The sequence below is a fragment of the Mobula birostris genome, chromosome 4, assembly GCF_030028105.1.
Source record: "Mobula birostris isolate sMobBir1 chromosome 4, sMobBir1.hap1, whole genome shotgun sequence".
NCBI classification, from domain to species: Eukaryota; Metazoa; Chordata; class Chondrichthyes; order Myliobatiformes; family Myliobatidae; genus Mobula; species Mobula birostris.
The window spans coordinates 35508077-35535117 of record NC_092373.1 but is presented as its reverse complement, the minus strand read 5'-3'; the positions used below and the strand labels follow the sequence as shown (position 1 = coordinate 35535117).

Here is a 27041-nt window from a genome sequence, read left to right as displayed (position 1 = left end):
TTTGGCATGGGGGGAAAGGACTTTTATCATAAATAAGAGGGGCAAACCTGAACATATTTCAGTAGCACACATCAAAGTTGCTGGTGAACGCAGCAGGCCAGGCAGCATCTCTAGGAAGAGGTACAGTCGACATTTCGGGCCGAGACCCTTCGTCAGGATTAACTGAAGGAAGAGAAGGAAGGAACTGAAGTCCTGACGAAGGGTCTCGGCCCGAAACGTCGACTGTACCTCTTCCTAGAGATGCTGCCTGGCCTGCTGCGTTTACCAGTAACTTTGATGTGTGTTGCTTGAATTTCCAGCATCTGCAGAATTCCTCGTGTTTACATATTTCAGTAGATTGCCTTGAATCAGCCCGCTAAGATTTGGAGTATTCTGCTGCCATGAACGTGTCAACACACCTCGGGATGATCCAGAGGCACCTGCGATTCCTCTACCCATGGAACTCAGCACCCAAGACAGGCGGCTCACCCAAGCTCCAGACAGGCTCACGATGCTGGTTTTAGTCAATTCTGGGAGGTGGGAGGGCAGGGTTGCTGTGTAGGGTAACGTAATTGGGAGAACAACCACCGACATTGAGTTGGGGTTTTGCTTTAAGAGGCTGGTCTGATGTGATGACGTGGTTATGTAAAGATTTTTAGAAAGCTTTTGTGTTTAGGCTTTGGAGTTCAATAAAACGTGTTACAGGTTTCCTTAAACATAAAACGTCTCACTTTGTTTTATTTGCAAAAACTTAAAGGCATTCGTTAGTCTTGCGAGACCATGGATATGCGCCTGGAAAGTCTTCACTCTCCAGGGCGCAGGCCTGGGCAAGGTTGTATGGAAGACCAGCAGTTGCCCGTGCTGCAAGTCTCCCTTCTCCATGACACCAATGTTGTCCAAGGGAAGGGCATTAGGACCCATACAGCTTGGCACCAGTGTCGTCGCAGAGCAATGTGTGATTAAGTGCCTTGCTCAAGGACACAACACGTTCCCTCGGCTGGGGCTCGAACTCACGACCTTCAGGTAGCTAGTCCAATGCCTTAACCACTTGGCCATGTGCAAAAACCTACTTTGTAATTTTTATGACTTGCACTGTACTGCTGCTGGAAAACAACAACTTTTATGATATATGTCAGTGCTAAAATACACTGATTCTGATTTTAAGATTAAATGTCTTACATAGAATCACAATGAATTTACATTGCCTAAGTTAAGCAATACTGGCTGCCTTCCTCTTCAGTTATTTTATCCCATCTCATCAGGTGAGTCACCTTCTTGGCCAAGGGCTCCCTGGCATCCTCTTCAGCTTGTGGAGGCCTGGAAGATCCTCCCAGTGTTGTGAAGTACTTTGATAAAAAATCAGGGTGGAAGTTGTAGGCTGGGGAGGTGCTGTTGAAATAGTTTGTTAATGGTTACATGCAGTGTGTCACACTGGTGGAAGCAGGAAATATTTTGGGAGTTACATATGTGTTACTTTGTCGTGGAAAATGCTGAGCTTATTGAGTGTAATCGAAACTGGACTCATTAGGCAAGGGAGTGTAAGTGCTGAAATGTACTTTGTAGAAAGACTTAAGGGAATCAGAATTTGGACTCATTCACCATAGGGAGGCCAGTTCTGGCCTGGTCTTTAGCTACTGTTTCTATGTGAATGATCCTGTTGAATTACTGATCAAGTTCACAGAATATAGGTTTGAACCTGATGAAGATCATACAACTGAAAGTCAAAGATTGCCTGTTAGACTTGCTCCTGCTGGAAACATTAATTCTCTGGCATCTGAGTGAGAAACTCCTAATAAATGTAAATGTGTATGGCAAATAAAGTTATTTTTTGATAAAGCTGATCCTTGTCACAATGATCACTCACCACTTACCACACCAAACTGGACCGTTGCACCAAACATTTTTCGATTCAGTTTCTCAGGAGCTTCAAATAAATTCAAATACTGGCTACTCAGAACTATATGTTGTCAGTGTCTCAGTAAATCTGTCAATCAGAAGCACAGAGTTGCGGCTGTGGCGTTGAACATTTGCGTTGCCGACTGTAGCTGCACATGTCAGGGATTGGTCAAAAGTGGCAGGAGGAATAACTCTGTGGTCCTACCAAAGTAAATGACAGGTCTGTTTCTGACATATTAGCAAGTGTTGGGCTGCAGGAGGCAGCATTCAATTTCCTCCATGGATCAGATATCCTAGCCATACGACCCACGATCTCTCAGCCTTTCATTCCTTTGTTGGGTATTTTTCTCCTGTAGCTTTTCTTGTCTTTCTCTAACCAACATCTTAACATCCTCCATACTTGGGACAGTTGTCAGATACCCAGAGGCTGTCATGAATATCAGTGGAATCCAGAGTCAGTGAATGATATTTCAAACTGGCAGAAAGTGTCAGGGATGGATCCTCATGTGGCTCGAGAGACAGTGGTACAGGTTTGGAAGAAGACCTTTTATTTTACAAATCTTCCAGCTACATTCAGTAAGGATAGGAAGAATGTCTCCAAATGCAGACGGTTGTATGTTTGGAGGAGAATGTTAGAGGCAGATGGCATACTCAGTGAAGGAAGACAGTGAGATTTATGAGATGGGTGGATAGTGCAACACAGTTCCTGTAATGGAGAATGTATTTTGACTTCTGCTATGTTCATCCTGATGCAGCAAGTCCTCCCAGGTGAGGCGACGCTTCACCCGTGAGTCTGCTGGGGTCACTTACTGTGTTCGATGCTCCCAGTGTAGCCTCCTCTATATCGATGAGACTTGATGTAGATTGGGAGACCAATTCGCCAAAATAAATGGGATCTCCCAGTGGCCACCCATTTTAATTCCGCTTCCCACTCCCATTCCGATATGTCCATCCATGGCCTCCTCCACTGTCGTGATAAGGCCACACCTAGGTTGGAGGAACAACACCTTATATTCCGTTTGGGTAGCCTCCAACCTGATGGCATGAACATTGATTTCTCAATTTCCAGTTATACCCCACAAATGCACCACCCCACTCTTTCTCCATTTCCCATCCCCTTTTCCCTCTCTCACCTCCTCTCACCAATCAACTTCCCAGCTCTTTAATTTATCCCTCCCTCTCCAGGTTTCACCTGTCACCTTGTGTTTCTCTCTCCCCTCCCTCTATCTCTTAAATCTGCTCCTCAGCTTTTTTTCTTCAGTCCTGCTGAAGGGTCTCAGCCCGAAAGGTCGACTATTCTTTTTTCCATAGATGCTGCCTGGCCTGCTCAGTTCCTCCGGCATTTTGTGTGTGTTGCCCGGATTTTGGGCAGCTGCAGATTTTCTTTTGTTTGTGAGTGGTAGGTCCCTGTTTAGAGAAAGAGAAAGAAATTGGTGGAAGCAATGAGCAGAGATGATCAAGGCATCAATAAGAACATAAGAAATAGAAGCAGGAGTAGGCCATGTGGCCCATCGAGCCTGCCCGCCATTCAATAAAATCATGGCTGATCTATCCATAAACTCAGCTCCATCTACCTGCCTTTTCCTCATAACCCTTAATTTCCTTACTGCGTAAAAACCTATCTAACTGTTTCTTAAATATATTTAGTGAAGAAGCCTCAACTGATTCCCCCTGCACAACAGCATGCTGCAATCTTTCACCGTTTATAATCTGCTCTTCTATTCTTCCTTCCAAACTGGATGAGTTCAAGCTGCAAAGTGGAAGGAATGGAGATGAGGCAGTGACCTGCATGACTCAGGAGTTGAGATTGTGTTTTGTAAGTGGCAATGACAGGAAGGCTTTGACATTTCATATAAGATGATGCAGTCAACATATTATTTCCAAGGATGTAAAAAATAATGCTTAAAATCTTGATTAAATGCAAAACTCGTCATCCACAATAACAATGATCGACTTACAAGGAAATTTCAAGTTGCTCTGCTCACAGCTGGAAACCTACATTGTAGTTATATTCAATTGATCGTTTTCTACATTAGAATGAACAAAGAATTGTTGTAGAAGACTGAAATATTTCAACATAAGTTTAAGTCACACCTAGCAATTAAATCTTGTCTGAACATGAGTGTCTGGCAGAGTATTCACAGTGAAATTATTCCTTTACTTCCATGACTCACGAAAGAAATATATAGTTCACTCTGAAGTATGGAATACCTTCATTTTGTAACTGGAGTCACATGGAAGGAAAATTGCTTCAGATTTATGAGACAGGAGACAGACTGCAAGTAGGTAGTATTTCACTGATTTACTCAGCTGAATTTGGAGTGACTTGCAGCCATTGTTTTGTTGGTGTAAACTGGGAACTTTGACAGCTTTTATAATTGATTAGGGGCTTGGATTTACTCGAGGAAAAATCTTGAAGGAACTGAAAGAACATATTTCTGGATGAGGGCGGCTTGGAATGTGAATTCTGTTTCGTAATGAGAAGTCTCAATGAAAATTGATTTCAGAATGAAACAGGGAGGTGGGAGAGTGACATGTTATATTACAGCATTGGCAGTGCAGAGGGCTCGGCTAATGATCAGATGTCGAGAGGGGTTTTCAATCAGTGAATGAAATGGCAGTATCACGATTACACATGAAAATCCATCTGGCCCACAAGTCTCATTTAAGGAAGGAATATTTCCTACTTTGCTATATACTTTATCAAGCAAATATAATTTTTAAGACTCACCCATTGTTGGTTATTGTCTTTTAATTGGTTCAGCAAGCTGCTCAATTCAGGAACAAATTAACAACGCTGGCCTTGCCCCTGTCATCCTCACTCAATAAAAATGTTTCTTTAATAATGTTTCAGATATCAATGAGTCATGGAGATTTTCATCTGTTTTCATCAGTTTCCACGTTAGTACTTTGTTTCCATGTTGGTACTTTGTGGCCTTAATTGGAAGAGGCCAGAAGCTCCTTGGTTCAAACCCTGACATGTACCAGAGTATTGCGGGGAGGGGGTGTTGGGGAGGAATAGCATGCATAAAATGCTGGAGGGACTCAGCAGGCCAGGCAGCATTTACGGAAAGGAATAAAGGGGCGGCATTCATTAGGAATGCTGATGTATCCAGGGATATTTTCATCCTGCTCAATGTTCGTTGAGTCCTGCATCCTTGCAGTCTTTGTTCAGACTTCCATTGTCCAAAACGCTGGGTTCTCTTTTGCTGAATTACAGAACTGTAAAATTGCTAAACCAAAGAATTTTCAGCAAGCACATCTCTACATCTAACAGAGTACCACACTGCTTTATCAACAGAATGCATTCAAAACATTCAGTGTGTCACGTAGCACCTGTAAAAAGAGAAATAGAATTACTTTTTCCAAAGATTCTTTGTGAGAACTATGAGAGAGAGAAAACAAGTTAGCTTTAAATTGTAGAGAGGCTGGGACAGATGGATAGGACAAAAAACATCTCAATTTCCCTCTTTCCATTTTGCTTAACCCGCTGGATGTTTCCAACATTTTCTAATTTTGTTTCAGAGGTTTAGAGAGGGGGGGCATTATCAGAAGTTCGAGAAATCGATGTTCATGCTGTCAGGGTGAACGATACACAGATGGAATACAAAATGTTGCTCCTCCAACCTGAGTGTGGCCTCATTGCGACAGCAGAGGAGGCCATGGATGGACACATCGGAATGGGAGTAGGAAGTGGAATTAAAATGGGTGGCCATTGGGTGGTTCCGCTTCTGGCGGATAGAGCATAGGTGTCGGGTCTCACTGATATACAGGAGGCCACGCCGGGAGCACTGGATACAGTAGATAACCCCTGCAGAATCACAGGTGAAGTGTCGCCTCAACTGGAAGGCCTGCTTGGTGGTGGATCCCATTGGAGGTGGTGGAAGTTAAGGAGAATTATGTGCTGGATACAGAGGTTGGTGGGGTGGTAGGTCAGTGGGGAGGGAGTTGTGTAGGGAATGATCCTTGCAGAACACAGAAAGTAGGGGTAAGGGAATGATAGGAATAGGGTTCTTTTTGTCATCAGCTGCCACCCCACCAGCCTCCATGTCCAGCACATAATTCTCCGTAACTTCCACCATTTCCAACGGGATCCCACCACCAAGCACATCTTTCCCTCCCCCCAACTTTCTGCATTCCACAGGGATCACTCTCTATGCAACTCCCTGGTCCATTCGTCCCTCCCCACTGATCTCCCTCCTGGCACTTATCCTTGCAAGCAGAACAAGTGCCACACCTGCCCCTACACCTCCTCCCTCACTACCATTCTGGGCCCCAAACAGTCCTTCCAGGTGAGGTGACACTTCTCCTGTGAGTCTGTTGGGATCACTTACTGTGTCCAGTGCTCCTGGTGTGGCCTCCTGTATATTGGTGAGTCCCAATGTAGATTGGGAGACCGCTTCATTAAGCACTTAAGCTCTGCCCTCTGGAAAAACAGGATCTCCCACTGGCCATCCATTTTAATTCCACTTCCCAGTCCCTTTCTGATATGTCAATCCACGGCCTCCCTCTAGTGTTGTGATGAGGCCACACTCAGGTTGGAGGAGCAACAACTTATATTCCGTCTGGGTAGCCTCCAACCTGATGGCATGATCTTCGATTTCTCAAACTTCTGGTAATGCCTGATCCCCCTTTTCTCTTCCCCATCCCCTTTTCCTTATCTCCTTGCCTGCCCATCACCTCCCTCTGGTGCTCCTCCCCTTTGTCTTTCTTCCATGGCCTTCCGTCCTCTCCTGTTAGATTCCCCCTCTCCAGCCCTGTATCTCTTTCACCAATCAACTTTTATTTCACCCCTCCCTCCCTCCCAGTTTCACCTGCCACCTTGTGTTTCTTTCTCCCCCTCCCCTGCCACCTTCTAACTCTGACTCCTCATCTTTTTTCTCCGGTCCTGATGGAGGGTCTCTCCCTGAAATGTTGACTATCTACTCTTTTCCATTGATGCTGCCTGGCCTGCTGAGTTCCTCCAGCATTTTGCCCACGGAACATGATATTTTCCCTGCTTTGTAACTAGTCCGACTACATCCCCAAAGAAATTCCATGCACGCTCCTTTCTCACCAGGACGAGACAAATCCGAATCAGAATCAGTGAAATATGTTGTGAAAGTCATTGTTTTGCAGCAGGAGTACAGCACAATATATGAAAATAGCATAAATTACAGTAAGAAATATATATATAAAAATTACATTAAATTAGTGCAAAAAGAGAGCAGAAAAGTGAATTAGTGTAAATAGGTTCATTGTCCTTTCAGAGAAGAAGCTGCTCCTAAAATATTTGCTGTGCGCCTTCAGGCTTCTGTATTCCTCTTTGATGACAGTAATAAGAAGATGGGGTCCCTTAATGATGGATACCATCTTTTGAGCACAACCTTTCGAAGATGTCCTCAGTGCTGGGGAGGCTAGTGGCCATGATGAAGCTGACAGAGCTTATAACCCTCTGCAGCTTTGTTTGGTCCTGTGCAGTGGCCCCTCTGACCCAGACGGTGACATAGCCTGTTAGAATGCTCCCCACATACATCCATTGAGATTTGCTAGTGTCTTTAAAATTGCATCAATATTTGGGCCCAGGATAGATCTTCAGAGATATTGACACACAGGAACTTGAAACCCTTCACCCTTTCCACTACTGACCCCTCAATGAGGACTGGTGTGTATTACCTCGACTGCCCCTTCCCGAAGTCCACACTCAATTCCTTCGACCTACCAATAATGTCCAATCAATTGTTGTCCAAACTTGCCAAGTTTGTCCATCAATTCTCATTTTTTCTGGTTGGGGATCACTCTGACCAGTCTCCTTCTGGCTCAGCTGGGGTTAGCTAATTCAACCCGGACGACTCTGAGTTATGCACTCAAAACAAGTGCAATCAGTGTGGATCTTATGCATGTTGTTTGATTGTGGTAGAAAATTCCAAACATACAATGGTCTGCTTCGACATCACTCAACGCTGAATCATGTCTGTGGAATGTCAAGCCATAAGATAAACAAGCATTTCCTCAAACTCGGCTCGGCTTGTTCATTGTTTAGTTCACCACTGGGTTTTACAGATGTGGGATATCCCAGCCTGTGCTCAGGTACGTCTTTACTTTGCTCTCCCAACTGGAGGGTTACCCTCCTGCTTTAGAAGGAGAATAGTGTTAAATTTAGAATGGGGATAAGAGGATTGAAATGTTCCTTGGAGTACCTCCTCCTTCTTCGGCAGTACTGTAGGTCTGAGGAAGACTTCCTGTCACTGCAGTTCTCCGGGCTCTGAGCTGACAGACAAAGCCAGTGTGGGAATTGTATTCTGATGGGGTAGGAGGTAACTGGTGGGGTGAGCGGGTGGATAGTCTTTGGGATGATGTACTCTTTCTAGTGGGTTTTCATCTCAGGGTCTGAAGCCTGGATCTTCAAAAACTCTTTTTCTCAGTTAGCCAATGGCTGTGTTGGCATCATTTTGGATCTCCCCCTCCCCCTCCCACTTCCAAATCACTTACTATCTCTTCCTTCAGTTAGTCCTGACGAAGGGTCTCGGCCCGAAACGTTGACTGTACCTCTTCCTAGAGATGCTACCTGGCCTGTTGTGTTCATCAGCAACTTTGATGTGTGTTGCTTGAATTTCCAGCATCTGCAGAACTCCTCGTGGCTGTGTTGGCACATGGTCATCAATCCTGGAATTCATCGTTGGCTTGAGAGTGGATGTCATCAACAAGTAATGTACTGCAGGGACAGGGATTAGTGCTAGAGTCTTTTTTCTTTGTTATATATGTTTAACTGACTTGGGTAAGAATTAGGGGTTAGTAAGGTTTCAGATAAAATGAAAATGGGAGGAGTCATGAATAGTGAAGAAGGTTGTTAAAAGATCGAGCAGGGCATAGATCAGGTGGAAAGGTTGAAGTCCTGCTGTCTCTTCAAACAGCCATGAGTGGGTATGTGACAAATTGAGTTTAATCCAGACAAGTACAAGGTAACGTGGTTTGGAGAGTCAGATTCAGAGACGGCCTATATATGTCAGGGGATTTAGGAATGTTGATACAAGTCCTTAAGGTGCAAATCCATAGCTCCTTGAAAGTGGTGACACAGGTCAAAGGGGTAATGAAAAACAATGTTATATATTTCCCTTTTTAGGATAAAGCATTGAGCATGGAGTTAGGACATCTTGTTGCAGTCATATAAAACTCTGGTTAGGCCTCACCTGGACTATTGTGTACAGTTCTGTTGCCGTACCACAGGATGGATGTGAAGGGAATAGGAAAAGTGCTGGAGAGGTTAATCAGGATGTTGCCAAAAATCCGGGAGAGATTGGATAGGTCACATTTATTTTCACTGGAATATGGGAGGCTGATGTGTGGTTACTATATCAAGATTTATAAAATTATGATGGGCATAGACAGGATTGATAGCTGGAATATTTCACAGGGCAAATGATTCCAGAACCAGAGGGCACTGTTTGAAGGTGAGAAGGGAGATATTCAAAGGAGATCTGAGGGGTCAGTAGTTCAAGGAAAATGTAATGATGATACGGAATGCAATGATAATATGGAACAAGCTTCCAGAGGAGTGAGTGGGGGCAGATACAATTGCAACGTTTAAAGAGCATGTGGATAGGAAAGGAGTGGGTCAATATGGGCCTGAAGTAGCAAATGTCATCAGCACAGCTAGACATCATGTTTGGTATAGATGAGCTGGGTCATAAGGCTCTGTTTCAGTGCTCTATTTTTCGATGATTCTATGACCATCTGGCTACACTGAGAACTGGCTCCCGATATATGAGCAAACCTTCATGCTTTCCACCCTTATTTATAGCAGGAAATAGAATGGTATTTTAGTTCTCTGACAGTTCACTTTTCACTGCTACCCAGGATAAAATCCTGTCATCTTATCTATTAATATATTTTCTGAGGTATAATTTCAGATTTATCTTTTCTGTCTCAATTGCTTTGATGAAAATGCCTTGATAATCTTTTATAATCAATTCTCCGAGGCAATGGGTCACTCTGCAGCAGTGTGTTCTGTACTCCCTCTGGGAAATTAATTCTGATTCTGAGTGGATGCAGTGTTCAGAGCTTCTCTTACAGCACTCCATAACAATAGTGGATATTCATTTAATTTTGCTCCATCATTTTTGCCACATTATCCAATATTCCATTTGAGAATGAATAGACAAGAATTTCCATGTTATTCTTCACACTTACTTCAGGACATCTCAAAGCACTTTACCACCAATGAACTATTTTTGGTGCACTGGTCAAATGATTGCTTTCCTGATCAGAACAGTGGTCACACTAAGAAGCATTTTGTTATAAAACATAACAGGATCTCCTGAGATTGTGAACACTTATATAAATGCAAGCTTTAAAAAATTATTTTCGTAGGGCAATTGGATCCCAGAGAATCTCAGAACAAACGGCGCTTTACATTTGAAGGAGGGAACAATTACTGTATATAACTGTTCTATGAACTATTTCCATTGGCAGAAACCTCTGCAGTCGGAAAGCATAGATTTGGAAGTCATAGGTTAAGGGTGAAAGGTGAAATATTTAAGGGGGACCTGAAGAGGAACTTCTTCACTCAGAGGGTGTTGCGAGTGTAGAATGAACTGCCAGCAGAAGTGATGGATGTGGGCTTGACGGGAGGTTTGTAAAGATACACGGATAGGAGGGGTATGGAGAGCTATGGTGTTAGTGTGGATCAATGGGCAGAACAACAGTTTGGCAGGGTTAGATGGCTGAGTGGCCATTTTTTTTTTCTGTAGTGCTCTGTGTCTCTTGAAAGTCCAGAAGTAGAGGGTTGGGTTGGAGGATAGGTATTATAGAAAAAGGGGAAGGAGGGTTAGAAGTTGAAGAGAATTTTATTTGACTGTTGGTTGTTATGATCTAAAAGAGCAACAGAAGCAGATGCACTGATATTATTCAGATAGGTACGTATAAGAAAAGTGGGGAAAGGTAACTAACTAGATGCGTATTTTATAAAACCAGCTGAGGCAATGGGATTTTCTGTGCACTCTGACTCTGTGCTCCAGTTCCCACTATGGGAATGCTTACTGCTTCTGTGCTCTCCTGCCTGTTCTGGGTGGTGTAAGCTCCAACCACTTGCTTCATTTGTTTGCCTTCTTTGGATTGAAACGGCTCTCCTAATTTGCAACTGTTCCCTGGGTATATCCAGTTTGCTTAGAGCTGTTGATACAAAGATGTTAATTGAAATTGTACATAGCAACATGTCAATTCTTGAATCCAGCTTCAGTATTTCAACCCTGAAGGCAGACTGATCTCAACAAATACTCCTATTTCATGTGTAATGCATCATCCAATTCTCATTCTTTGTACAGAGAGAAATTTGGATTTTTGTTTGCTAGAAATAAATCCCTCTGAATGTGAATCACTGTTGTGTGCCCCTCAAAGTGCAAGATGATCGATTTTCAGGCTCCAGTTCAAAAGCTTTGGACAGCCAAGGATAATTTAGCCAAAGGTAAACATCGCCTTCTAACCATCACTATCAGTGAATCACTGCTCCCGTTCACTAAAGAATATCAAGAACTTGAAAACTATAATTTGCCAGCCATATTATCACTGATGTAAGATGTCTGTTGCTAGGATCATCCTATCCACAGAGATGTATAAAGGATACCAGACATGTTACTGTTGCAGCAGAATACTGATGATGCAATGATACATGACAACATTGATAGCTAACAGATAGGCCATTGTATTTTCACAACTTAAAGATGTGTCATATCGTTGTTATAGAACTCAAATCATCAGAGAGAATTAGTCAAGCACAACATCATATTGTCATGATATCAGGCACCAATGATATAAAATCAGTGCAGTGAACAGACCTCAGATTATTCAGTTAAATCAGCCAGATTCCTTTAACCATCCTGTAAGGCAGTCATAGCCAATGCAGAAAGCTGTTTAACTGGTGAAGACAGCAATGCATTGTGTACAGATTGGGTGCTATGATCCAAGTCCTTGCTGCTACTCGTCTGAGGCACATTGTTGCACTCCAGTCTCAAATCTAACTGGTGGGATTTATTAGGTAGTGCTTGTCCATGTAAAACAACTTAATCCTCCAGGTATAATCCAGGTTCAATCCGCTACTGCCAGTAAGGAGTTTGTGTGTTCTTCCTGTGGGTTTCCTCCCTCATTCCAAGGACATACCAGTTGGTGGGTTGATTGGTCATTGTAAATTGTCCTCTGATTAGGCTAAGGTTAAATTGGGGTTTGCTGGGTGGCATGACTCAAAGGGCCGGAAAGACCTGTTCTGCTATCTATCGCAATAAATCAATTGTGGGCTAAATTTGTTGCATCAGCTTCTGATATGTGACGGGAGTCAGTCCTGATGAAGGGTCTCAGCCCGAGACGTTGACTGTTTATTTCCACGGATGCTGCCCGACGTGCTGAGTTCCTCCAGCATCTGCGGAATATCTTGTAGTTGTTAGATATCTGCCCAGCCCAGATGAAAGGTCTCGGCCCAAAAGTTTGACTGGCAGGAAAAACTGGGCCAATTTATGCTCCAGTAGAGTGCCATTCATAGGTCACTGTATCAAAGAGAAGGTGGCAGATTTGAACCAGCAGAAGCAGGAGCAAAGTGGTGAATTAGTAAAAGATGTCATAGATACTGGGAGCTCACTGCAGCCAGAATCTCCAAGAACACCATTGATAGTGGCAGGACGCACAGCAAATATCACTCCCAAATGTGGAGACAATGCTGTTGAAGAGATAGGGTGAGCCCTGGGAGAAAACCTGAGTGGAATGACTAATGGACACAACTCAGAAAACTACTGGGGTAATATGTCATCCCATCACCTAATAAACTGGCTGAAGCACTTATTTCTTAGAAACACCAAATGCTTGATCACAGGGACATTGCCATAACGAATGCATTCAGAAATTGCCCCTCTCATGCACAGGACTAAATAAGATGGAATTACCCCAAGCCTCCTGTAACTCCTCCCCGATGGCAGCAGCAAGAAGAGGCAGCCTGGATGGCGGGGTGGTCGTGGTGCGTGAAGATGATACTAGTGGACAGTCTGCTCTTCTCTGAAAGAGCACAGTGAAACCATTACACCAGACTGAACACTCCATCATAAAGGACCACCTCTTGCCGTGTGGAAAATCCTCTTTCATTGAAAGATTACTTAGAATTTTGTGCTCAGCTCTTCAGAGCCAACAGTGCTACTAACTATAAATAAAAACTGCAAACACTGGAAATCTAGAAGAGAGACTGTAAATATTGGAATTGGGAGCACTCAGCAGGTTAGTCTGCATCTGCAGAAAGAGAAAGAGTTCATATTTTAGTTCTGATTACCTGAATAGGAGAATTCGATCTTCAGGCTTTTGGGTTACAGGCTCCCCAGGCAGAATATTAGGTGCCGTTCCTTTAGTTTGCTGCAGGCCTGAGAGGGGAAGGCCGAGGATGGCAGGGCATTGTGGGAATGGGGAAGGGAATTAAAATGGCTGGCTACTGGGAGTTCAAGAAGGACACTCAGTAGAGCATTGATGCCTGTCAAAGCAGCCACGTAGTATGTGTGGGGTGTCACTGATGCAGGGGAGGCAACATTGGGAGCATTGAATTCAATGGATGAGTCTGAATCAGAGTCAGATTTGTTTATCACCAGCATACGTCACAAAATTTATTAACTTAGTGGCAGCAGTACAATGCAATGCATGATAACATAGAAAAAATACATAAATAAGTGAATCAATTACAGTAAGTATATATATGTACATTAAATAGTTAAATTATAAATAGTGCAAAACAATTAATGAAAGTGACATAGTGTTCACGGGTTCAATGCCCATTTAGGAATTGGATTGCAGGGGAGAAGAAGCTGTTCCTGAATCATTGACTGGGTGCCGTCAGGTTTCTGTACCTCCTACCTGATGGTAACAGTGAGAAGAGGGCATGCCCTGGGTGATGGGGGTCCTTAATAATGGACGTTGCCTTTCTGAGGCACCACTCCTTGAAGATGTGTTGGGTACTATGGAGGCTAGTATCCAAGATGGGGCTGATTAATTTTACAACTTTCCGTAGCTTCTTTCAATCCCGCACAGTAGCACCCCCTCCCACCCACACCCCATACCAGACAGTGATGCAGCTCGTCAGAATTCTTTGGAAGAGGTGCACGTGAATCTCTGCTTCACCTGGAAATGCGGTTTGGGCTCCTGGATGGAAAGATTGGTCCCTGCGGGATGGGTAAAAGGGTTGGGAGGGGAAGATGCGACTGCTGGTGAGAATGATGAAGAATGAGCTACTGGATGTGGAGGGTGGTGGGTGAAAGGACCACATGATTGCCAAGCCCGTTCTGCTTGCGGGAGGGAGAATGAGAGCAGAAATGTGAGAAATGGAGGATATGTGGGTGGGGCTCCATCAAATAACAGGGGAGAAGCTATATTTCTGGAAAATGGAACACATCTCAGAAAACCTGTATTTCAAAACCTCATCTTGAGAACAAATGCAAGAGAGGTGGAGAAACAGAGAGCGGGAATGCTTCTTTATAAGAAACAAGGTAGGTGGAGATGTAGTCTAGGTAGCCTTGGGAGTCAGTGGATTTGTGGTACATATCAGCAGGGTTAGTTTGTCTCCTGAGATGGGGACTGAGAGATCATGAAAGCAGGGGGAGGTGTGGGAAATAATCGAAGTGAATCTGAAAATAGGGTGGGAAGTTTGTAAAGAAGTAAGTGAAACTATCCAGATCTGCACGGAGATGCAAGGGGCAGAACCAGGGCAGCTGTCAATGTAATGAAGTAGTTGGGGAGTGGTGCCTGGGTAGGTTTAGAACAAAAACTGATCCAAGTAATCAACAAAAAGGCAGGTGTAGCTAGGGCCAATAGCTGTATCTTCGATTTGTAGAGGAAGCTTGTTGTTCAGGGTAAGAACAAGTTCTGCCAGGCAGAAGCGGGTGGGTAAAAAGCAGAAGTTAACCCCAGCATGATAATCACATCACAAAATAGTTCGCGTTTCAGAAACTTGCTTAAGTTGAGCAAAGAAGTTGTTAATATGGTTTCACACAAACCCCAGCCAACGAGGTTGAGACATGATTATTGGGATACACTAAGAGATGGAAGAATACAGTGCTTCCCAGACGAACATCAGGTATTTGTGCAATGTGGAGACATGATCACTTAGGCAGTGGAAAACAGATTTAGAAGACCCAGTGGCAATTGCAATAATATTTGCATTGCCCTTTTAAGGCCATGATTGTGCTTTATACAAACTAGACTAAATTAAGAACCTTTACACAGCTGCCATTTGACCTGCTAAGCTTTTTTTCTGACATTTTATGATTTTGTTTATAATTACTCTGTTGTACGAAGGCATTATGCATGTCCTATATTTGCTGGCGTCTTCCTTTGAATCTCACCCCTTCTGTTGCTCCTAGTATATGTGATACAACAGGGATGTCCCAAATTACTTAATTATTTAGCTTTTGCATCTAACTTGCTTCATACAGATCACCCCGCATTTTGCAAATTATTGCTCAATGTCACCGCAGCAATATTTCACATTCATTATTTTGCCATGTGGTCCTTTTAATAAACAGAACTGGTTTCCTCAAAGTTGGAGCATCAGTAACCTCCAAGGAAAAAAAATTATATTACTTCTGTCAATGTCTACCAACTATAAAATATAGTTTCACTCAAACCCCAGCCAACAAAACCAGTTTCAACTGGAACCTAATGCTGGTGCTGAGAGACCAGCTCTGAGCCAAAGTAAAGAATAATTAATTCATAAATTACAGTAAAAGCAAAATCACTCATTCACTGACAGTTTTGCTATTATCATAAGCTCCCTGTCTGTGCAAAGGACAGGATTCTCAGCACGTTATTTTTAGGATTAAACAGAACTACTTTGCTATATTTATTCAGATGAGGAGTTGTAAACTTCAAGCATTCACTTGTGCTATATTCAATTCATTTTTAAAACGTAGTTGTGCAAATCCTGAGATGTGAGGGACATAATAGAAAAATATTTCAGACTATTCACTTAGGAAGTATTTGTACAGAGATTAGACCATACCGCTAGAATGGTTGCCCTGCCTTGAAAAATCACACTGTGAGATACTGTTTGGTTGGAAGGTGTTGTGATTGACACTGAACCAATCAGGCTTCAGTCAGCTTAGATTGCTTCCCAATACTTCTTGAGAATCTACAGGCTGTGAATAATTTTACATCCTACAGTTTTGGATTCCTGAAGCTGTCAAAAATCAAAGCCATTAATTAAAACCTGATAAATTTGATAGTCATTTCTTTGACACTGTTATGTTACATTCCAATTGAACCACAATTCCCAGTGCATGCTATAAAACTCTTTCCCTTCCCCTTGATTTCTGGGCTCCATTCTTTCTTTCATTTCTGTTTTCAATGCAGAAAACTAAAAATTGAAGGTAAGCATGCATAATAGCATTAAGAAATGGGTACAATGTACAGATAATAGCCACTTTATTACATACCTTCAGTACACAAAGTGGCCACAAAGGCTGTGTTCATGGTCTTCTGCTGCTATTGCCCAACAACTTCAAGTTTCGATGTGTTGTGCATTCAGAGATGCTGTTCTGTACAGCACTGTTGTAACACGTGGTTATTTGAGATACTGTCACCTTCCTGTCAGCTTGAACCAGTCTGGCCATTCTCCTCTGACCACTCTCATTAACAAGGCATCTTCACTCATAGGATGGGCACTCACTTTAATGTTTTTTTTTGTTTTTTGCACCTTTCTCTGTAAATTCTAGACTGTTGTGCATGAAGGTCCCAGGAGATCAGCAGTTTCTGAGATACTCAAACCACCCAGTCTGGCACCAAAAATCATTCCACAGTCAAAGTCACTTAGACTATATTTCTTCCACATTCTGCTATTTGGTGTATACAAGAACTGAACCTCTTGACAATGTCTGCATGCTTTTATGCATTGAATTGCTGCCACATGATTGGCTGATTAGATATTTGCATTAAAAAGCAGGTGTAGAGGCGTACCTAATAAGTGACACCGGAGCGTATGTTAAAAAAGTTCCTTTTAGTTGCTTGCCAAGTGAGCACCAAACATCAAAAGATTATTTCCCCTGCATAAAAATTGCAATGTCAACCTTAAAGCCCATATAATGGTTTCTAACCTTAAACTATGATATATTTCTCAGTGATTTTGATCAATTACAAAAGTACCTAAGAACATAAGATCATAAGATATAAGATCAGGAGTCGGCCATCTGGCTGGTTGAGCCTGCTCTGCCATTCAATAAGATCATGGCTGACCTGGCCCTTAATCCCCCTACTATGCAAAAATCTCTCCAACTTTGTCTTAAATATGTTTACAGAGGTAGCCTCCACTGCTTCATTGGTCAAAAAATTCCACAGATTCACCACTCTCTGGGAAAAGCAGTTCCTCCTCATCTCCATCCTAAATCTACTCCCCCCAGTCTTGAGGCTATGTCCCCTAAAGTAATTTCGTAATCACCTTCAGTATGTATCAGACTGAGCTTCCAGTGATAAAGGGATGATTTCAATAAGCCATGCAAATCTATACATCTTGACATCAAAAGATATTTGCAACCTGAGTTACCTTCATGATAAATAATTGTGCAACATGCTGCAGGACTGCCCTGCATATAAAGAGAATACTTTATCACCACCCTCAGTACACCCAGCAAAAAGGCCGACATCCATTTTCAGTACGAGGTGCAATGATCAGTCCGCTTCCATCACTTTATAATAAACTTAATTATGGGCAACATAGAAGAGTGAAGCATTGCACCTACATCATAACATTATATTGGGAATTTAATACTGAACATTAAACTTGGAATGCAATACTTGATTACACCCCCATTTTCTAATATCATTCTTACAAAGGTGTACAGATTTTTGTTAGCTCAAATCTATGAAACTCGTCTCTGCATATCAGCAATGCTTAACCTCTTTCTAAGTAATGAATTTATTTAGCCTTTTTGAGCTATCTTTCATTCTACTCAAACCATTGTTTACATAGACAGGCCAGCCAAATGTATACACAATCCAAATAAAGACCAGAAGGCATAGGAGCAAAATTAGGTCATTTGCCCATCGAATCTGCTCTGCCATTCGATCATGACTGATTTATTATATCTCTCAACCCCTTTCTCCTGCTTTCTCCCTGTAACTTTGATGCCCTTACTAATCAAGAAAATATCAACTTCTGCTTTACATATAATCAATGACCTGGCCTCCAAAGCCTTCTGGCAATGAATTCCACAGATACATTTCATCCTTGTTTTAAAGGAACGTCCTTCTATTCTGAGGCTGTGCCCTCTGGTGCTAGGCTCTTCCGCTATTGGAAGCATGTCCACTCTACCCAGGCCTTTCAATTTTTAGTAGATTTCAATAAGATTTACCCGTTTTCTGCTAAACACCAGTGAGTACAGGCCCAGAGCCACCAAAAGCTCCTCATACATTAAGTGTTAGCAAGATATAATTACCAAGTAAACTGAGGAGATTTTGTACGATAGATGAGAGAAATTAGATTGAAATCCCTACTTAGTTATTTACTTGACAGATTCTTTGATCATTTTAATATTCCAAACATATTTAAAATTAAATATACACTGGAGAATTGATAATTTTAAGTACTAGAAATATTTCCATGAAAAATACGGTAACATTCTGATTTAGAAAGAAATATCTGTGCAATAAAATCATTTAAAGCTTTTTGTCTTTTAGGATGTAAAAATATATGTTGTGTCAATCATAACCATTTTAGATAAAACCAGCCACTTGCTCCAAATTATAAGAGTGATTGTTATGGTTTTGTTTAGTAACCTAGTGAGCAATGAGGACAGAATAATTTCAGATGTGTAATTACTGTGAGGGGCAGGGTATATATCTAATGAGATTGGTAGTCTTTCTATGTTGGACATCAGCTCAGAATTCTCCATCAATAACTCATTGCGACTTGGTAGAGAATGAGGTTGACATGCAATTGGTAAGAAAAATTGAGCCAAATGAAAATTTTATGCTCCAGTAGAGTGCCAGTCATAGGTCAGTGTATCGAATTGAAGGTGGCAGACTTGGACCAGGCAGAAGCAGTAGCAAAGCAGTAAAGATATCATAGATAGTAGGAGCTCACTGCAGACAGAATCTCCAAGAACATCATTGATAGTGGCAGGAGCCACAGCCAACATCATTCCCAAATGTGGAGACATTGCTGTTGAAGACATTGGGTGACCCCCGGGAGAGAACTTGAGTGGTGTCCCCAGTGGATAAAACTCAGAAAACCACTGGGGTAATATGTCATTCCATCATCTAATAAACTTGCTGAAGTATTTATTACTTAGAAACACCAAATACTTGTTCACAGGGACATTGCCATAATGAATGCATTCAGAATCTGATCTTCTTATGCACAGGAATAAATAAGATGGAATTTACCTTTCAAGTAATTAAAACAAGAACTGATTTGTTGAGTAGTGGCTCCAAATAATTTCCATAGCCACTTGCTTTAACTACAGAAGTGCAAAATTAATTTTTAGCATCAGAATATAAAAGGCCAATACTTTACTCTTAAGTTATAGTTCCTCTGAAAATGGGTTCCTTTATATCTGGACTAGCAGGTATTTGTAAAGTTCTGCCATTTATTTAGAGAAAGCATGGCAACTCATTCTGGCTGTAGGAACTGTGATGCAAAGCAAAGCTCTGCATCTACCATTAACAAAATAGATTGCCCTGTAATAGATTAAGCAAATGATGAATTCATAATCAGGTTACTACATGATGTCTTTAAGCTCAATCTCCATCCTAAAATACTACATATGGCTCATCCTAGGGTGCTGCCAATTGCAACTACACAATTGTAGGTCCACAATGTTGCAGCTGGTAATAGGTAATTACAAGATTGCCATAGATAGTGGGAGCTCCCTCCAAGAACATCATTGATACTTGCAGAAGGCACAGCCAACATCACTTCCAATGTTCTCTCTAATTTTTAGTAGTCCGTGTGCGCAAAAATCTTATGTTGAGCAAATTTTTTTCCATGACAAAAGTATGTGCGCACTGAATGCACACATGGCACAGTTTATGTTGGTTTACAAAATATTTGGCATAAAACTGCACAGAATAACAACAAAATAACATACGTATTTAAGTCATTCAGTTATTTTTTCTCTCTCCTGTCTTTGGCATTTACCCATTCTTTGTAAACTCTATCTAGATTAATAGAACTTCCATCCAATTGATAGCTTTTGATTCTCATTAACATATCCAAATGACATTCACCTAAACAGTTTCTCAGCTTGTTTTTGAGTTGATTCATGAGGCTAAAACCTCGCTCACAGTCCGCACTAGACGCAAGATAAAGGTTCCACCAATGTCCATCAACTGTGCAAGGTCGCAAAACTGTTCATTTTGAAGTACGAATGCCACCATTTGAGCAAAGTTTGAAATCAGTTTCTACTATTTTGTTAAGCCATTCAACTTTAAACAAATTTGCAGTTCTTTTGCACTTCACGTCCTTCGCTCCTTTTGAATGCAACATAGTGAATCAATATTTTTTTTAATAAAAACTTAGTAAGCTATCTACAGGGTTTGAAACGATCTTTTGTAAACTTTATGATATGAACACTGTCCGCCAAAGATGGCTGCCGCTGTGATGCAGCTGTATAAACCGGAACAGGAAAGGTGAGGTGACGTAAATTAGTGACATGTATTGTGGTATTTGAAAAAAACAACTAACTAGTTAACAGAAACATTTAGCTAAAAGATTATTTTCAATAAGTGTAATTATTAATTACTACATTATTTTAGGTAACTAATCTTTTGTGCACACATTAATTTCCTTTGTACGCTGGTTGAAAAACGTGTGTGCGCATGCACACGCGCACAGCTTAGAGGGAACATAGCTGTGATTCACTACCAAATGTGGAGACATGCTGTTGAAGACATCGGGTAACCCCCTTGGGAGAACTTGAGTGGAGTGACTAATGGATACAACTCACATTAACTTGAGTAATCCTTGACCATTGTGTCATGTCTCAAACCCGAACAGCTAACACAGCGCTGTTGCATAATGCAGGTTTCTTAAGAGGGAGGAATATTTACGGTGACTTTTGTTCAATTCTTTCTGGGATGAACGTCTAAGATGAACTTTAAGAGAAGTACCATATTGATTAATACCACAACACTTGGGGTCCTGTGAATTCCATCACCTAACTGTAGGTAGGATGCCATTAAGCATCTTTGATGGCAAGATTCACGTTACAGAGAATGGTGGACTTGAATTATGAGGAGAAACTGATTAAGTTGAGGCTTTCTTCCTGGAGTGTAGGAGGCTGAAAATAACCATGGTGAATTGTCGTGGTCTTTTTCCTCAGGGTAGGCGAGTCTAAAGCTAGAGGTAATGGTTTAAGGAGAGAAGGGAAAGGCTTCAATGGATCTGAGGGGTAGGTTATTCCAATCAGAGGGTGGTAAGTCTATGGGAATACCGGTCAGATGAAGATCAGAGCACAAATGCAATTTTAAAAGAAAATTACAATGATTGGAAAGTGAAATGGGCTAAAAGCAGGCAAATGGGATTACTCCAGGTATGCACCTTGATAAACATGGATCAATTAGGCTGAAAGGTCTGCCTCTATGCTTTATACCTCTATGAATGATAACCACTGACTCCCATGTATTTTATGGAGTTAATTGTTATGATATTTATTTGTAAAATTGTATTTGTGAGATGGAACAACTTGCAGGAATTTTGGAATTTATGATCACGACCAAGGTGGAAGGCCGTGACAGAGTACCTGGTAAGGCTCTGAAAACCTGTGCTAACCAGCTGGTGGGAGTACTCAAGGACATTTTCAACCTCATACTGCTAAGGGTGGAAGTTCCCACTTGCTTCAAAAAGGTAACAATTATACCAGTGCCTAAGAAGAATAATATGAGCTGCCTTAATGACAATTTTCCCGTAGCACTCATATCTATAGTGATGAAATGCTTTGAGAGGTTGGTCATGACTAGACTAAACTCCTGCCTCAGCAAGGACCTGGACCATTGCAATTTGCCTATCGCCACAATAGGTCAACGGCAGATGCAATCTCAATGGTTCTCCACACGGCTTTAAACCACCTGGACAACACAAACACCTATGTCAGGATGCTGTACATCGAAGATAGCTCAGCACTTAGTACCATCATTCCCACAATCCTGATTGAGAAATTACAAAACCTGGGCCTCTGTACCTCCCTCTGCAATTGGAACCTCAACTTCCTAACCAGAAGACCACAATCTGTGTGGATTGGTGATAATATCTCTTCACTGATGATCAACAGGGGTGCACCTCAGGGGTGTGTGCTTAGCCCACTGCTCTACTCTCTCTATACCCATGGCTGTGTGGCTAGGCATAGCTCAAATACCATCTATAAATTTGTTGGTAGGATCTCTCAAGATCTCTGAGGATCTAACCTGGTTCGAACATATCGATGCAGTTATAAAGAAGGCAAGGCAGTGACAATACTCCATTAGGAGTTTAAAGAGATTTGGTATGTCAACAAATACAATCAAAAAATTCTATGTATGTATCATGGAGAGCATTCTGACAGGCTGCATCACTGTCTGGTATGGTGGGGGGTGGGGGGGGGGAACCTACTGCACAGGACTGAAAGAAGCTGCAGAGGGTTGTAAATCTAGTCAGCTCCATCTTGAGTACTAACCTACAAAGTACCCAGGACATCTTCAGGGAGCGGTGTCTCAGAAAAGCAGGATCCATTATTAGGGATCTCCAGCACCCAGGGCATGCCCTTTTCTCACTGTTACCATCAAGTAGGAGGTACAGAAGCCTGAAGGCACACACTCAGCGATTTAGGAACAGCTTCTTCCCCTCTGCCATCTGATTCCTAAATGGACATTGAACCCATGAATGCTACCTCACTTTTTAACATATCTTATTTTGGTTTTTACACGATTTTTAATCTATTCAATTTACGTATAGTGTAATTGATATACTTATTAATTAATTATTATTATTATTATTTTTCTTCTTAATGTACTGCTGCTGCTGTTAACAAATTTCAAAACCTGTGCCGGTGATAATAAACTTGATTCTGATTGATGCAAGTACATTCAAGGCAGAAACAGAGACAGGGAGATTTTAAGAATTTGGATCCAAGCATAAAAGGAGTTGAGACCAAGACTGGATCAGCCAAGCTCTCAGTGAGTGGCGAAGTAGACTCAAGGGGCTGCTGGTGTTACTCATGAATTAATTCCTTATAATTTTCCATCAGCTGTTAAATTTAAAAAAGCAATGAAAGAGTTTTCAAAACTCCAGATAACACATCTAGAGTACTGAATGGTCATTACTTGATCTATTGCATTTTTACAGGGACTCATTAGTTTTAAATCCATTTCTACTGAAGGCATGCCACAAGATATGGGAAATTTTATTTTGGCTTCACGCTATCGCAATTATTGACGAAGTCCTTGCCCCACTCCCCTTCTCAGAAAGCACCAGAGTTATGTTTTCATAGTCATAGAAAACTACAGGGACAGAAACAGGCCCTTCAGCCCATCTAGTCGCATCAACCTGCACCCAGGCCATAGCCCCATACCCCTCCCATCCATGCATCTATCCAAACTTCTCTTAAACACTGAAATCAAAATCGCATCCACCACTTGTGCAGGCAGCTTGTTCTACACTCCCATCACCTGCTGAGTAAAGTAGTTTCCCCTCATGTTCCCCTTAAACATTTCACCTTTCACCCTTAACTCATGACCTCTAGTTGCAGTTTCACCCAACCTCAGTGGAAAAAGGCAGCTTGCATTTACCCTATCCATACCCCCTATAATGTTTTATACCTCTATCATATCTCCTCTCATTCTTTCACATTTTAGAGAATAAAGTTCTAACCTATTCAATCTTTCCTTATAACTCAGTTCCTCCAGTCCCAGTGAATTCCTTATGAATTTTCCCTGTACTCTTTCCTGTACGTAGGTGACCAAAGCTGCATGCAATACTCCAAATTAGGCCTCACCAACATCTTATACATCTTCAACATAACATCCCAACTCCTGGACTCAATATTTTGATCCATGAAGCCCAATGTGCCAAAAGCTTTCTTTACGACCCTATCTACCCGTGCTGCCACTTTCAATGAATTATGGATCTGTATTCTCAGATCCCTTTGTTCTACCACACACCTCAGTGCCCTTCCACTCACTGAGTAAGACCTATTCTGTTTGGTCCCCCCAAAGTGCAAAACCTCACATTTGTCTGCATTAAATTCTGTCTGCCATTGTCAGCTCATTTTTCCAGCTGGACTTGAATCCACTGCAAGCCATGATAGTTTTCTTCGCTGTCCACTACACCCCAAACTTGGTGTCATGTGCAATTTTTTTGATCCCATTTACCACATTACCATCCAGATCACTGATGTAGATGACAAACAGCGCCGATCCCTGCTGCACTCCACTAGCCAGAAGCCTCCAGTGAAAGGGACAACTATCTACCACCACTCTCTGGATTTTCCCACAAAACCAATGTCTAAACCAGTTTACTACTTCATCTTGAATGCCAAGTGACTGAACCGTCTTCACCAACTTCATACGCGGGAACTTGTTAAACTCCATGTAGACAACATCCACTGTCTTGCCTTCATCAAATTTCCCAGTAACTTCCTCAAAATCTCTCTAAAATTGGTTAGCTACAATCTACCATGTACAAAGCCTTGTTGACTATCCCTTTAACATCCCATATTCCAAATGAACACGGTTTCACGATAACAGATAACTAACTTCACAATGTTAAAGACTCAGTCTTATGGATGGTGCTCTGTTTCTTTCTCAGCCTGAAACATTGACTGTACTGTTTTCCATGGATGCTGCCTATCCTGCTGGGTTCCTTCAGCATTTTGTGTGTATAAGAGAATCCCCTTCCTGCTGGTGATCTGTCACTAGAGCTAACGTTTGTCCATAGAGGTAGTGGTGGAACTTCTTTATTCTCCATAGTAGACTAAGAGCATCTCAGTTGATCTGTGCGAAGTTACATTCTGTGCTCGTCAATGATCTTGAAGGAAATGCAATTGGATGTTCCACCTTTCATAGTGTGTGACAAAAGGCACCAATGCCATAAGGGGATGCATTGCAGTCTGATAACAGGTGAGTAGTTCATCTGAGGTTATTAATCTCTTTGTTTCTTTAAACGTTCTTTCACATCTTTCTGACCATTCCCACTTTGCTCCTGTCTGCAACAGTACATTCAAAGGGTGTAGCTCTGCAGCAATGTTTGGGAGATATCAACGGTAGTAGTTTACAAGGTGCAAGTATGACCTGAGCTGTGACACATTTTCCGGTTTGGGTGCCTGTAGCACTGCTTCATTCTTGTCTTGTGACTTATGTTAGCCCTGCTTATCAATGACATATCTACAATATGAGATTTCATTCTTGAAAAATTCATAGTTCTCTCTCTCTTTATGTGCAGACCATGCTCACTCAGCCTGGTAAGCACTTTACCAAGGTTCTGGAGGTGCTCTTCATCATTCTTGCCTGTCACAATGATGTTATCAAAGTAACATTGTGGTCCTGGGATATCTTGGGGCACCTAGTCCATTGTTCTTTGCCAAATTGCTGGAGCTGATGCGATGCCAAAGGCACAACGACTATAATGGGACAGACCTTTGTGAGAGCTGATTGTGGTGAACTGCCTGCTTGACTCCTCAATCTACACTTGCCAATAGACTTGTGACAGGTTTTGTGTCTAAAACTTTTCACTCTGTGTGTTTTTTCTCTTTGGATGTGCTTTTTATCTGACTTGCACACTCTCTGTATACAACCTTGTCTGTTACACTTTCTGCGAACTTTTTGTTTGAACCAACAGTCATTTGCATCATAGGAGGATTTGCCACATTGATGACATTTTTGGCTTTTTGCACCATTCAGGGCATTTTGTGTATTTCACATTCTAAACTCTTTCTGTAGTTCTGATATGTCCTTTTCTGCTGCTTCCATTTTCATTGCAATGGTAAACACCCATTCTAAGGTTAGGACTCTTTCTGACAATAGCCTCTTTTGAGTGCGTTGACAATGCATGCCTGTCCCTTAATACATCAGAAAGTCCATCTGTAAAGTCACAGTATTTTGAAAGTTTGTGCAGTTCTGCAATTATTCAGAAATGATTTCATCTTTTGCCTGGTTCCTTTTGTGAAATCTAAATCTCTCAGCTACTATCAGCAGTTTACAGCTCAATTGATTTTGTAGAATTGTAACAATAAAGTCGAACATCTTGCTTGCTGGTTTTTCAGGAGTTACTAATTTGTGTAAAAGTCTGTACATTTTAGCACCCGCTAAGCTAAGAAGTATGGAGACTTTCTTTTCCTCATCCATGTCATTCACGTTACGATTCAGTTCAACCCTCTTGATATATGTTTCACAGTCCTCATTAGCACTATCAAATTCATCAACTTTCCCGACTAAGGCCCTTGTCATGTTATTTTTACTTTAGCTTTGTGGTTGTGTGTCTCTCACTGTGTACTGTGCACTGTCACTCCCGCATCCCCTTGTTAGGATCTGTGACAATCTTCTCTGTACTGATTCACTCTTTCCTCCCACCGTCTCTCTCCCTTTCTCCAAAATTTGTCATCCCGTAACTGTCAGTGTAGTTGGTGGTATTCACATTCACATCTGTACTCATTGCCAAATTGTTGTGTCTGCACACTACATATCTATTAAATTAAAAGCACGCACAGGGAGTTAACTTTAACTGGTGTAGTCACATTGCAGCAAGAGAGAGAGAACAGATCAATGTGCATGCATAGACAACAGGTCAATGCACACATGTAGTTATCGATCCATAATCAGTGGTAAGGGGGAGTCATTGCGCTGAAGGAAATAGATCCATACATTGCACTTACCTTTTAGTCTGACAGCAGATACAAGCTTTGTACTCTCAAAATTTCACCTTTGAAGGCCTCCTACTTACCAAGTACACTTTACCAGAAAACAGCCTGTCCCAGATCCTTTATGATACAATCAAAATTGATCTTTCTCCAATTTAGAAACTCAGCCCAAGGATAAGATCTATCCTTTTCCATAATTACCTTGAAACTGATAACATTATGATGACTAGATGCAAAGTGTTCCCTAACACAATTTTTTGTCACTTGCCCTGTCTCATTCCCTAATAGGAGATAAAGTATTGTACACTCTCTCATTGAGACTTCTATGTACTGATTAAAGAAACTTTCCTG

The 27041-nt window shown here is 41.7% G+C and overlaps 1 protein-coding gene across 6 annotated transcripts in view; it reads left to right on the top strand.

Annotated features, from left to right (window-relative positions):
• The first annotated feature begins 7901 nt into the window (after positions 1–7901).
• vwa5b2 (von Willebrand factor A domain containing 5B2) overlaps positions 7902–27041 on the top strand; it is a 171446-nt gene continuing 152306 nt past the window's right edge. For 5 of the 6 annotated variants that reach the window (XM_072255145.1, XM_072255143.1, XM_072255138.1 and 2 more), the window contains exon 1: positions 7902–7944. The gene's annotated coding sequence lies outside the window, so the exon portion shown is untranslated. The remainder of the gene's footprint in view (positions 7945–27041) is intronic. The other variant, XM_072255142.1, reaches the window with a different exon arrangement.